Source organism: Phyllostomus discolor, chromosome 3 (genome assembly GCF_004126475.2).
Source record: "Phyllostomus discolor isolate MPI-MPIP mPhyDis1 chromosome 3, mPhyDis1.pri.v3, whole genome shotgun sequence".
NCBI lineage: Eukaryota > Metazoa > Chordata > Mammalia > Chiroptera > Phyllostomidae > Phyllostomus > Phyllostomus discolor.
Window position 1 is genome coordinate 212,014,319 of NC_040905.2, and position 16,241 is coordinate 212,030,559.

Here is a 16,241-nt window from a genome sequence, read left to right on the forward strand (position 1 = left end):
CATCGGCATCCTCTTTTAGGAGGTGTATCGCGTTGGCTCCATTTTTTTTTTTAGTTTTTTATTTTGAAATGCTCATAGACTCACAAAAGTGGCAAAAATAGTGCAGAGAGGTGCCTACAACCCTGGGAAATGACTAGGGTCAGGAGACCAGGCCCTGCGTCCTTCACCTCAGCATCCCCCGTGCGAGCCCCGGGCCTGGCACACACCTGGCGAGGTCTATCAGGTGCGCTGTCTGCTGAGCGGCGGCCCAGGAGGGTCTTCTGTGGCCAGAGGGCCGGGTCCTCGGGGAGTTATTGCCAAGGCCCCTCACTGTGGAGTGAGCACACCCCACAGCCACGCGCAAGGGCTGTGGCCAGCTGTGCGGCTCACTGAGACGCGGCACGTGGCGCTGGCGGACGTGAACGTGGCCGTCACGGTGGCTCCCTGTCACCGTGTGTTTGGTGCACGCGGGCACTGGGCAACCGGCGGAGCCGAGCCATCTGAAGGTGCCAGCGTGGTCCCCATGGGACTCGTGACACCCCATTTCCGTGTGGTTCAGTCCAGTGCTCGACCGGCATTCTCTCCTCTGACTCTCAGGGCGCCCCGCGGAGGCAGCCCCTGGTCGGCTTCCCCACTTACACCTGGGGAGACTGAGGCAAAGGCCGGTGAGGGCACTCGCCCAAGGTTGTTCAGCTGGTAAGTGACCGCTTGGCTTTCAGCCAGGAGGGTGGTCACACTCTCCCCGCCCCAGCACAGAGTGCCACCTGGGGGCCTCCCTGTGTCGGGGAGAGCCAGGCCAGGCCGGGCCAGGCCGAACCAGACGTGCACACAGAGGACGACGTGTGGACGTGGGCTGGGAGCCTTCCCCAGTGCCCATGCGTGGCTCCCGTCCTGAGAAGGTCTGGCGCTGACCCTTGGCGCGCCTCGCCTGGCAAACCCAAAGTCTGTCCGCCGCCAGCTCTGGAGCCACAGCTGGGTGCCCTGAGCCTGCCAAGCCCCTTCCCAGAGTCCCCGGCCCCTGCTCTGCGTGGCCCTCTGTGGGACGGGCCCCCGTGCACCCGCTCCCTCACGCGGCCCAGCCCCCGTGTGCTCCAACACAGCAGCGAGCAGGCTGTGTCTCCGGCCCCACCCGCCCAGGAGGAGCGTGACCGCCGGGCCTCGGGATAAATGCTCACGTCGGCACTGCTGGCTCGCACGGGCGGGTTCACACGGGTGGGCGGGAGGAGGCCAGCGGGAGGAGGCCGGGGGTCAGAGGCCACCCTCGGAATGCAATGAGCCCTTTGAAGTTCCCAACAAAGGGCTTTCTGAGAGGGTCCCGCTGGTCATTAAGACCAGAGGGCGGCTCGCAGATGGCGCTGGCTGGGTTGGGTTGGAGCACGGGGAGGGCTGTGGCAGCCAATTCTTCTGCACCAAGCAGCAGCAGGGGTCACCGCTGAGTGGCGAGTGGGCACGCAGGGACGAGGGGCGAACCGACGGAGGCGGGAAAATGGCACGCTGTCCCCGGGCAGGTGTGTCGGGGGCGTCGGAAACGCCACGGGGAGTCTTCTCCACCAGCGTCAAAATTGGATCTGACTGACGTACGTCCCTCCCACCGATCTGCTAATCAGGTTTCTTCAAACTTTATATCCCTGACCCTTGTAAAAGGATTGCATTGAAGGCGTATTTTAAGCTGCATTTTAATAAGTCAATAAGAAAGCCGAAAATTATTTAAAGCTTCTTAGAGAGGATTATATTTGATTTCTTCGGGGAATTCTGGGGTGTCGGATATAAAGACGCTCCGTCCTTCTGGGATGGCTCCGTGTTAGGGAAGTGCATCCTCTCGGACAAAGAGCCTGAGCTAGTTCATCGATGGGGCGGGGACGACTGGGAGCTCGAAGGCTTTGTGGTCCCGCCCCTCCGTTGGCGTTAAGGGAGCCTGGGGGCTTGGAGGGGGAAGGGATTGCATCTTAACCTTTCCAGCGAATGCTCAGACCCTCCCTTGCAGGTTGTTCCTTGCCCTTTAGAATCCGGCTTTTCTGAGAGTCTGAAAAGGGCAGTCAGCCTCCCCCTGGCACCGGGGAGGGCCCACCACCGGAGGCGGTGCCCGAGGGGAGCAGGCAAACCTGGGTCAGGGCGCACGTGTAGATTTTGCGTTTATGCCCCCCCCCCCACTGGGCCCCCGTTCGAAGGCTGGTCTTCAGTGGGGCATCTCACAGGGACCCCAGGCTGGTTCCTGCGAACCCGCCCAGGGGACCCTGGGGCAGGGAGGAGGCCCACTTTGGGGCTGAGCTGCCTCAGCCCTGGGTGGTCTTCCATGGCCTGGCCAGGGGAGGACCCATGGGGGTCAGCGGGGAGAAGGAGAGAGACGGCTCAGCAGCAGGAAGAACACAGGAGCCGCATGAAATGGGGCTGGCGGCTTTCCCGACATTGCATCATCGCCTTTGAGCTGAACAGCTCAAATGCCGGGTGCCGACGCTGAGCCAGGAGGGTCCTCGGTGCGTGCCCTCTTCATGCCTTACCCACCGCCGGCTTCTCCCGCGTTCTCACACGGCAGGAAAGAAGGAGCCAGCTCTCCGGGGCTACTCCTTCTCAGGGCGCTAACCCCATTCAGGAGGCCCCACCCTCACAGCCTGAGCACCTGTCCGAGGCCCCGCCCCCTAACACCGCCACAGGGAGGCCTGTGAGTTTGGGGGGAACACGGACATCCAGCCCCTAACAGCCCTCACAGGCAGCAGGAGGCCCTGCTCCCCCTTCTCCGTGTCCCTCGGCCGGATGCTCTGTGTCTCCGTGGTCCTGTGCTCCGTTTAGGTGCCTCCGCACGGCTCTGTCTCCTGGGCCTCCTGAATTGCCAAGTCAGGGCGAGGAGAAAACAGCAGAACTCCCACGGAAGAGTGAGGGGGCTGCCGGCTTCAGTGGGTGGCTGGGGGGCGGGCACTCTCAGTCTGACCCAGGGGTCACAGGGGCGCCTCGTGATGGCTGAGCTGAGAGAACCCACCCAGCTGCCGGCCCCCTCGCTGGTTCGCAGCAAAAGGCTGCCTAGGCAGGTCTGGGCTGTCCACACCACGCCCACTCTGCACACGCCGAAGGACGGATGACCCCCGGCCCAGCTCCCGGGGGGCAGACCTCCAAGGTCGAAGCCCTTGGAGTGCCCTGCCTGACTAGTCTACCTGGGGACCTTGGGCCACACCAGCTGGTCCCTGCCAACAATGTGATCTGGGGGCGGCCCGCACCCAGCACGGCATCGGCCCAGCCTCTGGAGGGGCTGGAGGCGAAGGTCAAGCCCACGAGTGGTCAGCCGTGTCCATGGGAGCCAGTCCCGAGAAAACCCTGGACACCGCGCCTCGGGGAGCTTCCCTGGTTGCCAGTATTTTGTGCGTCTCACGCCGCGTGGTTGTCTGGGGGGAGGGGAACACCGTCCACCGGGAGGGGGCAGCGCCTGGACGCTGCCCCACGCACCCCTTCCCTTGGCCGAGTCGTGCCGGGCTCCTTCCGCTGCGATGCAGCATACCCGTGAGTGCGGTGGCTCGTCTGAGTGCTGGGGTCCTAGGGGGTGACTGGAGTGGAAGGTGGTCTTGGGAGCCCCTGAATGGCAGCCAATCGTTTGCCCTCTGCTGCCCCTGAAGCAGCCACGGGGAGGCAATTCGGTCCGGGGCCAGGTGTGTGGGTGTCGTTATCCCCCGTGGGCTGGAGAGCACCCACAGAGAATGCACCGGTCAGACGATTCAGCCAGTGACCTGGCCGGAGAGGTGGGCATTCCGGCCCCAGGCCTTCCCCGATGGACCGCCCCCAGAGGAGCTCAGGCCGGCTCCTGGTCTACCCCACGGTGTGGGGGGGGCCCTCGGGGGGGGGGGGAGGCTCTCCCCCAGCAGCTCCGTCAGCGCCGGTGGCGTCGGGCCTGCGCGCAGCCCTCCGACTTCAGAAGGCGCCCCCTCAGAGCACTGGAGCTGATTCCTTTAATAAGCAAAAACCCCACTGGCTTTTATTACTTTGGGCGAAGTAAAATTTGCTCCTGCATAAGCAAAAGCCTCCTGACAGCCCTGTCGACACGAGGTGTCCTGTCGGAAAAGATATGAGAGGCGAGGGACAGAAGCGCGAGGCTCCTCCAAGGCAGCTGGGCCCCGGCGAGGTGACAAGGAGAGCACTCGCGCTCTAATGAAGAAGGGAGGCCCGCGCTCGAGGACACCCGTCTCCGCCCGGCCCTTTAGAACCGCCTGACGGGGTTCATTTGCATTTAGATCTCCTCGGCTCCCTCTTTTCATCTGAAGACAAATCCTCACAAAAGGCTGCTTAATTAGACCAAATTAGATTTCCGCTCAGTAGCTTGTCACTCATTACAAAATGCTGTTCTTTTTCTATTTTGGTAATTACAGGCCGGTCTATACCAGTTTGTAAGCGCGCGCGCCGCCCCGGCCCCGGAGTATGACTGGCATTCCTGATTTTGTGCAGGGACGAGGAGAATTATTCCGTTGCACCCAATCTGTCTGTTTTATAAGTTGGATCAAGACCGTCACCGGAGTCTTTTACAGTAATGAGTATTCTCACTCTTAAGTCTGTAATGATTAATTGTAGGAGAGCACAGAGGTTGGTAATTTCCGAGGCTAAAAGCTAAGTACAAACAGATTTCACATGTAGCAATTACATTATGTGTTTGAAATCTTTGCCTGAGCCACGCGGCCCTGTTCCGCCGGAGAAGCCACCCATTAAGTCATTAATAGCGCAGCCGCATCCTCGCTTACTGTTGCTCGGGCACCAAACGTCTTTGGGGACACACGGCCTCCTCTTTCCTGGTTCCTTCCCTCCGCCAGGCCGTGCGTGGGGTCTGGGCGTGTCCAGGGCTCAGGCCTAGGTCCAGGGCAGGCAGGCGGGCGGGTCCCTGGGGAGGGCATGGAGGACGGGATTGGAACGACCATCCCACGGCCATCCATCGTCATCCCAATCCTCACATGTTGCCTGTTCATCATGCCCGGCGTCGCTCCGCCCCTAGAGGACTTCCCACGCGCCCAGGGCGGTCTGCCGAGGGGCCGGCAGGTTGTGCTGAGAGGCCAGGGCTGGGGTTCCGTGACAGCCTGGCCCGGCGGCTGTTTGCTGGCGCTTCTGGTGGGGTGCGTGTGGGCAGGTGGGCACAGGCTGGTCACCGGGCCCAGATGCTGCTGACGGAGGCAGGACAGGTAGCACCAACTCTAATAATGATTGCCTCCCACCCTACGTAGGGTGGCCTGCTATGGGGGGGCGCTAAAGGCCTCTCCTCGCACCAGACCTGTGGCCTGGGCGGTGCTGAGAGGCGCGCTAACACGTGGGAGAGCTGGCGGTGGAGCCCGGGGCTGGCGGCCCTCCTGCTTCCCCGCCCCGCACACGGCCCTCCTGCACAGCAGGAGAGCCGGGTGGCGTAGATCTGGGGGCCTGGGCATGCTCCAGAAAAAGAGAGGCAGGGTCAGCGGGCACTCGGGACCAGCCAGCTCTGCTCCCTCCTTCTAGGGATGCAGCTCGGAGGCCAGAGCAGGGGAGGGAGCGCCCTCCAGGGGGCCCTCATGGACCGACCCTCCCCTCAAGCCGGTCTCTGTCCTTCCTGGTTCCTGCCCGCCCGAGGCCCACAGCGGGGCAGGGCAAGGCTTTTCCACTTGGTGCCTCCCAGCTCAACTCCCTGGAGACCCTGGGGGGTAGACCCCACACCCTGTTCTAGAAGACCTGCCGGGCGGCCCCGGCCTGGGAGGCGCTGCTTCCGTGAGCTCTCAGAGCACCAGGCGCCAGCCCCTCTCACTGGCGCTCGGTCACGCGGCATTCCAGAAACGTGCGCTGAAGACCTACTGTGTGCCAGGCACTGGGACGCCGTGGTGAATGGGACAGACCTGCCCCCGCGCCCATGCAACTGACAGGCAGCTGACGGGGCGTGGCCAAAAGCACCCCCCAGTGGCCCACCAGCTGCGGTGAGATGGGTCCAGGGAGGGAAACGTGGGAGACCAGGTTGCGGGGGTTTCTAACCGGGGCTGCAGACTCAGGGGCCGTCCCAAGGAGGTGACACTCCTCGAGGAGTTGGGTTTGGGGGGGAGCCCAGGAGCAGGTGGGGGAGGGGCAGACCTTCCGTGGGCCGTGCAAGAAGCTGAGCTGGAAGAAGCCAATGGTTAGAAGTGGGAAGAGAGGGTGGAGATGAGGCCGGAGCCTGCACTGCCAGGGCCCCTCCCTCCATAACCGCGCGGAAGAAGACGGACGCTTGGCTCCGCGCTCCTGGCTCCTTCCTTTCCCCACAGCGGGCGGAGCCCTGCCAGCTCAAAAGCCCACCAGACCACACTCAGATCTTTACACGTCCAGTTGCTTCAGAAATGGCCCATGGAAGCAGGTTCTCCACCACGTAGGGCCTGCCTGCTTTGCACACCGCCCAAAGCCACCCCAGTGTCTGCTGGCGTTGCTACGCAGAGTCTCGGGGTCCTGAGACCCCAAGCCACAGACCCTCAGAGCCACGCGCTCCGTGCCCGGTGCAGAGCAACACCATCCGGACACCTAAGCCCTCTCCCATCCCCCTCCCGGTCGCAGCTCCCTGCCCGCCTCCCTTCTGGACCCTGGCCCCTCGCCCATTAGCCCCCAGGACACTCTCATGCTGGGAGGGCCTTCCCTCTCGTGCCCCCTGTCCAAGCGCCACCAGGAAAGCTTGCGTGGGAATGCCTCTCGAGGTCACGTGTTTCCTCCATCGGTCCCGATCCTCGAACTCACGCCCCGCACTGCTGCCTCTGCAGCTAGACTATTATCTGTCCCTTCGGCTCCCAGGCACCAAACGCAGGGCCCTGCGCGCCGAAAGCAGCTGCGACTCTGCCAAAAAAAAAAAAAAAGAGAGAGAGTACCTTTCTTAGGTCCTCGCGTCACCTTCCCCACGAAGCGGCAGCACAGAACCAATCGGAAAACGGCCCCACAGGCGGCCGAGGGGGCCGCCCGCCCGCCCCCGCGCCGCCGGCGGCTCCGCGCCGGAATCAATACGCGTCCTTATTAACAGGCTCCACCGCACAGCCCCTTCCCGGCTCTCGCTGCCGCCGCGCCGACGGGTCAGCTGCCATTTTGTGTTAAACTCCTTCTCATTTATTACAATACCAGTTTTTTTTATTGACATGGAAATAAAACTTACAATCAATGAGACGCTATGAAATATACATCAAAACAGGAGTCGCTGCAGCTGGCGTTTTCATCTGTTGCGGGGAAGGAACAAGGGTTTACCGGGGGTGGGGGGAGAACACCGAGCGTTTTCCTTCCCTCTGACATGATCCGGTTTTCAATGACTCTATAAAGACGACGGGAACACAAACAGAGTAACCAAACAGAGTGATCCCTGCAGCTGTCAGAACTTAAAACAGTTCAGTTTGCCTTTGATTTCTGCTTTAAGTTTTGAAAAGTACACAGATCATTCTGTGCTTTTGCTTTTGCGTTCTTTTTTTTTTTCTTTTCCTCCTTTTCTTTCTCTCCGTTTTCATTTCTCTTTTTTGGGAGAGAGCCCCTTTCTTCCATCTGCTCTCTCGGTGGTCCACTGGCTTTGGCACCCTGGCAGGCGGACTGACCGAAGGACTGTGCCGGTTACGTCTGGTCTGGCCAGCCCCACCTTGGGGCTCAGGGGACCTCCTCCTCTGCTCGCTACTTCCCGGCGGTCCAGAAACGTCCTCCTTTCCTGCTGGACGCCACATCAAAGTGGGCTCCAAGGTGTTCCTTCCTTTTCTGAAGCGAGTGGCCCCCAGGAGAGGAAGGAGGGAGGAAGAGCCCGTCCCCTCTGGTGCACAGCACGACGGCCACCCCGGGGCGCCATACCTCAGTCTCGTCTGAACCTGCCTTTGCACCCTGAGGTGGGGGCATGGGGGCAGGTAGCCCTGCTTCACCAACAGGGAGCAGCGGAGACTCAAAGAGGCCACGCAGTGCAGGAGGGTCAGAGTCTGGATTCAAACCCATCTGTCTACATGGTGATGGGGGGTGGGGGGGCGATGCTGGGAAGGACCCCTGAGGTGACGTAGTTGAGTGATTCTCTTTTTTTCTTAAAGTCATAGAACCTGCTCCTCAAATGAAACCTGCCCTGGAAACCCCCAAGTACCGTAAACTCTCTGGGCTGGGTCAAGAGGGGACCCCCCACTCCCGGAGCCTCTCCTCGTCACCCCCCGAACTGCCCTGAGCTCAGAGGGAAGGCCACTGGATCTCCAGTGTCCCCAGCACAGGCAGGCGGGTGGACACCCTACCCGGGTCTCAGGGCTCCTGGTCCCCCCTCCTCTGCCCTCCCCACAGCAGCCTTCTGAAAGTAGGGCCCCAGAAGCCAAAGGGGACATGACATGGAGCAGGACCTGCCAGGTCTCGCTGGGCCTCGGGCCTCCCTGGAAACAAATGTCTCAGGAAGACCTCAGAGGCCTCTGGCAAGCACGCCTGCACCGGCTGCCTCCATCCGGACCGTTACATCAGCGAGGTTCGGTGGGGACAGGACCTCCGCTACTCCAGTCCCAGCGTGGAGCCCCCACCCCCCACCGCACCGTCTCCCTTCCTTCAAGCGGAGCGATGTCGTCCCACCACGCGGTCCCCCGGGGTAACTTCGCTCACACTTTTTCCCTTTCCCACACCAGAGAGAGAGAGAGAGAGAGAGAGAGAGAGAGAGGAGAGGTTCCTAAGTTGCTCTGATGGGAGGGATGGCACATTCTTCTAAGGACATGTGGATTTTTCTTTTTACTGAGGCGAAATTCCTGTGAAGTTACCCGTCAGCCGTTTTAAGCGTGACGTTCAGTGGCATTGAGCGCCTTCACAATGTGGTGCCATCGCCATCTCCGACTAGTTCCAAGACAGCTCGTCACCCCCAAAAGGAAGCCCCACGCGATTAAGCAGTCACTCCACCCCCTCCCCCATTCCTGGGCGGTCACCTATCCACCGTTTCTACGGATTTGCCCACTCTGGGCATCTCCTGCCCCCGGGACCCCACCATACAGGGTCCTCTGTGTCTGGCTCCTTCCCCTTGGCATGTGTTTCCCGGGTTCGTGCAATCGGCAGCCGGCGTCAGTACTGTGTTCCTTTTCATGGCTGAGTAATATTCCCCGGGCACAGGTGGACCACGTTTTTCTCCGCTCGTCAGCTTATGGGCATTCGGGTGGCCTCCATCTTTCGGGTCTCGTGATTCACACTGAGAACACACACACACACACACGTTCAGATGCCTGTTCTCGGTTCCTTCAGGTCTACACTTAGGAGTGGGCTTGCTGGGTCTCCCGGGGATCCTAGGTTTAACTTTATGAAGAACCGTCAGGTGGATATATTAATTTTGTAGCCAGTTTTCTGTTCATGCCACTGGAGACAACGTGGCTGACAATTCAAACCAGCAGGAGGCTCACGAGGACCACCAGTTCGTAGGACTACTTTTTATCCAGAACCTTCTGGGCCCGCTGCTCAGCACCCCCTCTGCATCATGAGATGCCCCACCAGCCCTGTGAGCTGGGCCCTCTCGCGGTGCCTGTTTTAGAGGAAAGGGAGCTGAGGCTCAGGGGTTAGGCAACCTGCTCAAGGTCACACACAGCTGGGGAGCCGTAGGTCCGACGCTTGGCCCCAAGCCCGTGTTGTTAAGCCCTAAACGTTCAAGCCTCGTCCGGTGATTTCTGTTTGGCTCCTGGATGTGACAGGGTGTGGGCTCAGCCCCTACTACACGCAGACACGACTAGGAGAAGGCGCATGCCTGCCGAGCATGCCCAGCTGTGGGCGAGCCCCCGGCCGCCGGGGCTGGGGCTGACCAGCACAGGGGCTGACCGGCCAGGCAGAGGGGACCTGGGCTGCACAGTCCTATACCCAGTGGTTTCTGTCTATCAGGGGGTTTGCGTTACCGCCCCCACATCAGGAAAGAGTCACTCGTTTACTTCCTGCGCACCCACCCGCCTGCCCGTGTCCCGCGTGGAGCTGAGACCGCCTCCTTCACTCGTCTCGGCCTTGAACCGAAGGGATGGGGGTTGTCCGCATTTTATCAGTGAGGCCCTGGGGGCGCACACAGGTCGAGTAAGTAGGTCAAGGCCACGCAGGTGGAACTGGAGAGCCGGGGTCCACCCAGATGTTCAGATTCAAGAGCCACAGGGGAAATCGGGAGTCGACCCTCATTGCCTCCCTGCATCCGAGGTGCCACCTCTTTCAGGGGCTTCCGATTTTGCCTAGAGGTTTCTGGGAGGTCGTCCCCCTGGACAATGCGCTTCCTCCTAAGAGTGATGGACAGGTCAGTTTACAGCAGCAGATGGCACCTAGCTGGTCTTCAGTGCTTTCATTTTTATTTTTGTTTTTAAATCCAAACCACGGTGATCATTCCTGCCAACCCCTCACGCTTGCCTTTTTGCAAACACTGCGCGTCCCCCCCCCCCCCACATCCACCTAAACCTGCTGTTGAGTTACCGGCCCCCAGAGGCCGCGGGCTCCCGGCGACGCATCCGCACGCTCTGCCGCTGCTCGCCGCCTTCTCGGAGTGTAATCAAACATCAAGCTAAGTAGCAAATAAATCTCTCGATCTCATAAGCTGCACAGCGAGATCATGTAAATGCAAATGAAGGACCTGGCTTCAAGCTGTCGAGGGGGAGGGGAGGGAGCGCCGGGGCTCTGTCACCATGACCGCCTCCCACGGCAGAGGCCATACATCAGCGACGACCACGGGCCAGGCGGCACCCAGGACGCCAGGGCTGCTCAGGAGGACGGGCGGGGGCCGAGGGCAGCGGCTGGGCGGGCGCAGAGGGGCACGGAGCGGGCCGTCCCCACGGCCCGGAGGCTCTAGTCGCGCCGACTGTGACAACAGCGGGAGCAAGAAGACCCCTGTTCACCGAGCAGCAGCGCCCAGCCGGACGCCGCCCAGGGCTCTCTCTGGCCTGCGGGCGTCTCACAGGGCCAGAAACAGGGACAAACTGAGTGACTTCCCCAAGGCTGAGGGGCGAGGGGCAGAGCTGGGACTCAGTCCCATGGGACACTCACATGCTGGGGCCTCCCGCTCCCCACCTCTCAGCACCCAGGGCACCCGGCGGCAGCAGCCTCCGCCCCCACGGTAAATGCGCAGCGCGGTTACAAGGCCGTCGAGGAAGAACTTGAGCTCTGACCCCTGGCGGGTATGTAGATACACCACAGAAGCTTACGCTGGGAGTCTGCCTGTGGACTGTTTTAATTATAAGATTAAAATCCTACCCCCGCCCGCGCCAGGCCCCCACCTCTAACTACAGGCCCCCACACTTGGCGAGCTCTCGCGTCTCCTCCCAGGATTTTTTCGATGAATTTTTTTACGTGGTCGTAACAATAGTCTACGTAAAATTTAAATCCTGCTGTGCTTTTTTTTTTCACTTGACATTATTTTAGATGCCTTTGATCACAGGTGGGTGTAGGTGGTCTTCTCGCATGCGGCACGGGCATCACCACGGGCGCTCAGCTGCCGCTCGCACCAGCCCCGCGGTTCGCCGAACCCGGCTTCCGGGACGCGGCCCCGAGCCCTTTGATGCCTCCCCCGCCTCATCTCACGTGGTTGTTTATCTGAGGCTCTCATCGCGGAAATAAATAAATGCGCTGCATGCTAATCATGATCATCACAATTTGCATTTATATTGCGCTCCTCGTTGGAGGATCTGAAGTCGCTTCCCAGTAATGAACTGCCCCTGCGTGAGCGCGGCGGTGTGTGCGCGCCGACGCACGCGCCGTGTCGCCACGTCCAGATATTTATTTAATAACTACCAGGCCGAAACTGTGGGGTTTCACGTAACTGCGCTTTAACGGGATGCAGGAAAGTGAGCGGAGGCTTTTCAACTGCGGAACAAAACGTTCATTTGCTGGAGATGCTGGGCTGGGGGCGGGGATCCGTGCGCTGCGAACAGTGGCTGTGGCCGCGGGGTGGTGGGAGTGGCCCGGCCTGGAAGGCGGGCCTACAGCGCAAGCGCTGAGTCCCCTGGACTGAAAGCCCACCACGTGGAGACGCCCAGCGGCCTGCTTGTCCAGCGGGAGATCCTGTTCAGGCCTCCCATGGGTTTCACCCAGGCCCGCCCCTGCGGTGGCAAGCGGGGTCTGGTTCCAACTTTTTACACTCTGTGGAGTAGAAAGTGACTCCAGAAAGTGACTTTGCGTTGCCAGGCCGGGTCACTTGCTTTGAAGCTGTCTCAGGACAATGGGCCTTGGCGGGGTTCCAGGGCCAGGGGCCTTCCTTCCTGGGCCTCCGGTGACCTCAGCGCCGCCCGCAGAAGCACCACCTGTGCTTGCCTCTGGAAAGCGCCGGCGGTCCCTGGGCTGGCGACCGGCTGCTCCGAGGGTTCTCAGCGCGGGTTTCCGGGGCCTGGTCCTTCGCATCCCGGCGCGGAGGGAGCTCCGTGCAGAAGGAGCCCGGAGAATCCCAGGACCTCTGGGACCGGGGATGGAGATGGTTTTAATTAGAGCTGAGAGATGGGAAATAAGGCAGAGAGGGATGACGTCTTAATGAGGTTTAATGAAGCTGTCTGCCGATGAGGACAGCTGCCACCCAGAGCTGTGTTCCCGCCAAGCCCTGTGTGACAGGCAGGCTCAGAAAAAAAGCACAGTTGGAAGGCTGCAGAGGCGGGCAGGCAGGTCGGACCCGATGCTGGGGCTTCCCTCCACATCCACCTCCTGCTTCTAACACCTCCGTGACCAGGGGCTCGGCCAGTGGGTCCCCTCTGAGTAGCTTCAATATTTCACCATCCCCACCGTGCTAAGGTGTGTGCCTCTCAAAAGACCTTGAGGATTTTGCATCCAGTGTCTTAGAATCCAGACATAAATACGAGGCACGCAAGGAGGGCTTGTATTCGAGGGCTCAAAGGGGTTCACCCGTCTGTTCTGTTTCTGAGCCTCGATTCCCCCTCTGTACAGTGGCAACAACGTGACCCCTCCTGGAGAGCTGTTGAGGGGTGCTGCGGGGTCAGCACAGAGCGGCGATGTCTGAGAGCTGCCCTGAACCCCAGCTCTTCCCCCAACTACCTGGGCGGCACGGGGGCAGTGTGAACCTCTTCAAGGTTCAGATGTCCCAGCTGGAAAACGGGAGGCCTGCCTCCCACAGGGGTTGGCAGAGTTCAAGGAGAAGCACAGAGAGCTCTCAGGGCCTAGTGAGTGCTCAGTTAGGGGACTTGCTAGCCGAAGTCCCAGGAAGAGATGCTCAGTAGACGTGACACTGCTCCTCGTTTCCTTACTTCTGCAGTAAAGAGAGTGGGGGGGGTCCTGGGGGGTCTCTTGCAGGAAGGAGTCTCCTAGGCCTCGTGTGACCCAACAGCCCACCCGTGCCATCTGCCCCAGGACCTCTGCGTGTCCCAGCCTGAGAGCTGAGGCCCCTTCTGCCTCAGCAGGGCTGCCCCCCATCCTGCTCTGGGCGGGTGGGCAGGCTGCTTGGGAACGTGGGCGGCCGATCAAAGCTGGGCCTTGTGACCACATCTGGTCAGTTTCGTGGAGACCAGGGTGGGGCTGCCACGGAGAGGCAGGCGACCCGCACCACCAGGCCTCGAGTCCCTGGCGTTTTAGTGGCCACCGATCTCAGACGCCTGCCACAACCAGCTTGCCTCTATCTAGTTCAGGGCCGGCAGCTCCCCAAGGTGCCCAGACGACTGCAGACCCTCTGTCGGCCGGGTTTTCTCCGAGGGCTTCTGGAAGACCTTTCGGGCTGTTTCCAGCACATGGCTGTCCCACCCTGGGGTGCTACGAGCGTTCTCAGGCATGCCTTTGGGAGGATACGGCTCTCGTTTCAGGGGCAGTCCAAGGGAGGTGCCATCAGGATGGCCTGCGTCCAGCTTTAGTCGATGCTGCTTGACCATTTCCCAGAGTGGCCACACCGGCTCAGACAGGCCATACACCCCCCGCCCCCACCCTAGTGCATGAGTCTTCCCGTGGCTCCACGCCTGCATGAGGAACGCTGAGTTCTTCCTTCGTGTTTCCTGGAGGCTGCACGCTTTAATGCACAGGTCTTGGCTACTGGGACATCCTTCTAATGATGTGCCCATTCAAGTCTTTTGCTCATTTTTCTATAGGATAATCCGCCCTTTTCTTGTTGATGTATAGCAGCTCTTTCTGTATGATGGGTAAGAGCCTCCTGTCCGGTGCATGTATTGCAAAAATCTCGCCTCACTCTGTGGACGCACAGGTTTTTAGAGCTGGCGGCGTCCTGTTCAGAGGTCCTCCTTGCTGGAAGACGAACTCACAAGGGCAGGGGCTCTGCGTCGTCTCCGACCAGCTTCGAACCCCAGGGACAGGGCGTGGTGCGCAGAATAAGTAGAAAATGAAGATGAGAGGAGTGGACAAAGGAGTGAACGCCCCCCCCCCCCCCCCCCCGGGATGATCTTTGCAGCCTAAGGCTCCGTGTGCATCGGCGGCTGTCGGTTCCCAGGCGCGCCGAGAGCGAGGCGCCCGCCCCGGCCCCTCCCCTCCGCCCGCCCAGAGAGGCAGCCAGCTCCTCAGTCTGCCTGTCATGCCTCTGCCAGCTGGAAGTGTGCCCACCTGCACCTGCCCTGGGGGGGCTCTCCCAGAGAAGTCACATTTTAATTAACTTCCCCAGCAGTCATCCGAGAGGCCAGATCATTTTCATAAGCAGATGAGAAGCCAGAGCTTTGTCTGCGGCTCCGAGCGCGCCGAAGGAAGGCGGCGGAACAGAGCGCCTGGCGAGGCTGCGGGCGCCCGCCTGGAACACGGGACTCCGGGGCTCCCAAGGGAGGTCGGGCCTGGGGTCCGAGCAGGGAAGGAGGCGGGAGAAGACTGACCGGGCTCTGTGGAGGAAGGAATGGACGGAGTCTCCGAGCGGGCATTGCGCTCATCCGTTCACGCCCGCCCCCACCGTTGCCCAGCGTCTGTTCTCCACGGGGCCCTGGGCGAGGAGGGTGAAGATAAGGACCCACAGCAGGCCGGGGGCGGGGGGACTCTCCATCCCTTCTGCTCCGTTCTGCTGTGAGCCTAAAACTGCTCGGAAAGAGACACTCTGTTCTTAAGAACAACATTTTAAATGAACCTTAAAATAAGTGAGTTGAGACTGAGCCCAGTGTCCGGGGCAGACAGGCCTCCAGCGGGTCGTCACACGGTCACTGGCTGGACTGCGCTGCTCTGTGATTTCAGTGGCTCCGCCGTGACGTGATTCTGATGCCAGCCCAGGCGCCCACGTGAAGTGCACAGCCCAGTGGACTTGGGTGTGGTCACACACCTGTGCCACCGGCACCACAAGCGATTCTAGGACATTTCCATCACCCCCGAGAGGAGCCCCGCTCCCCCTAGCCACCCCGTCCCAGTCGCCCCATTCCCCGCCCCTCCCAGCCACAGGCAACCACTAATCCACTCTCTGCCCCTACGGACTTGCCTGCCTGAGACCACCTGTGGTCCTTTGTGACCGGCTTCTTCCATGAGTCCCAGGGAGTCAAGGCCCATCCAGGCTGTAGCAGGTACTACTGTGTCATTTTGAAAGTGCCCCGAGGGGGCGGTTAGGGCCCTATTGTGTCACATGCAAGGAAGCTTGCTTGGACTGGGGGCAACCTGAGAGGGCTTCCCAGAGGAAGAGGTTTCCACCCCAGGAGTTTATGGAGCACCTGCTGTGTACCATCAGCAAAAGGAAGGCAGTAGAAGTCGTGGGCCAGGCTATGTAGGATGCACTCTCCAGGCAGGCTGGCCTGTGCATTCACGGACACCCAGCTCACTCCAGTTCTAGGTCCCAAGTGAGCGTCACCAGACGGTAAACATCACCAGACCCAGGTGAGGGAGCAGCTGCTATGAACTCGAGGGGTCAGAGAGCTTGAAGAATGAGGACCAGTAGGGAGGGAGGGCCAGGGGCTAAGGGCCCTCCAGGAGGCCGGGCTGCCTGCGGACCCTTCAGGGAGTGGGCTGGGCTGGTCCACCTACACCGCGGGGGCCGCGCGGGGGAGTCTGGGAGGTGGAGCTGCCAGGAGGGGCGGGGCTGGAGGGCACAGGCCCAGACGGCCAGCCCCGGGGAGGGGTTTGCAGAGGGTCCCTGATCCCTTTCCGTTGTGCGCTGGGGTCCCTGGGAGCTGGGGGATGGGATGTCGAGAGATAGGAGAAAGAGGAAGGGGAAGAGTAAGTAAGAGGAGAGTGTGAAAAGGCGAATATCGTGCCTGGAATGTGGAACCCAGCCCATGCTCATCGATGGTGAAGAGGGTGATGGCCACCCAGCCCTGTGCGTGCGGGAGAGGGCCCTGAGCCCGGGGGCCTCCCAGAGCAGCCGGGGTGCCGTGTGAGCTCTCCTGCCCCCCAAATCCTGCCCCATCGCCTCAGAGCCCTGGACAATGGCTCCGCCGCTCTAGGTCTCAGTTTCCCTGTTTACAAAACGGGGGATTTGACGTGATTGAGAATCC

The 16,241-nt window shown here is 61.0% G+C and overlaps 1 protein-coding gene across 1 annotated transcript in view; it reads left to right on the plus strand.

The window, feature by feature from the left end:
• CFAP77 (cilia and flagella associated protein 77) overlaps positions 1 to 16,241 on the plus strand; it is a 98,589-nt gene that overhangs the window by 38,977 nt on the left and 43,371 nt on the right. The gene's annotated exons all lie outside the window — the stretch shown is intronic.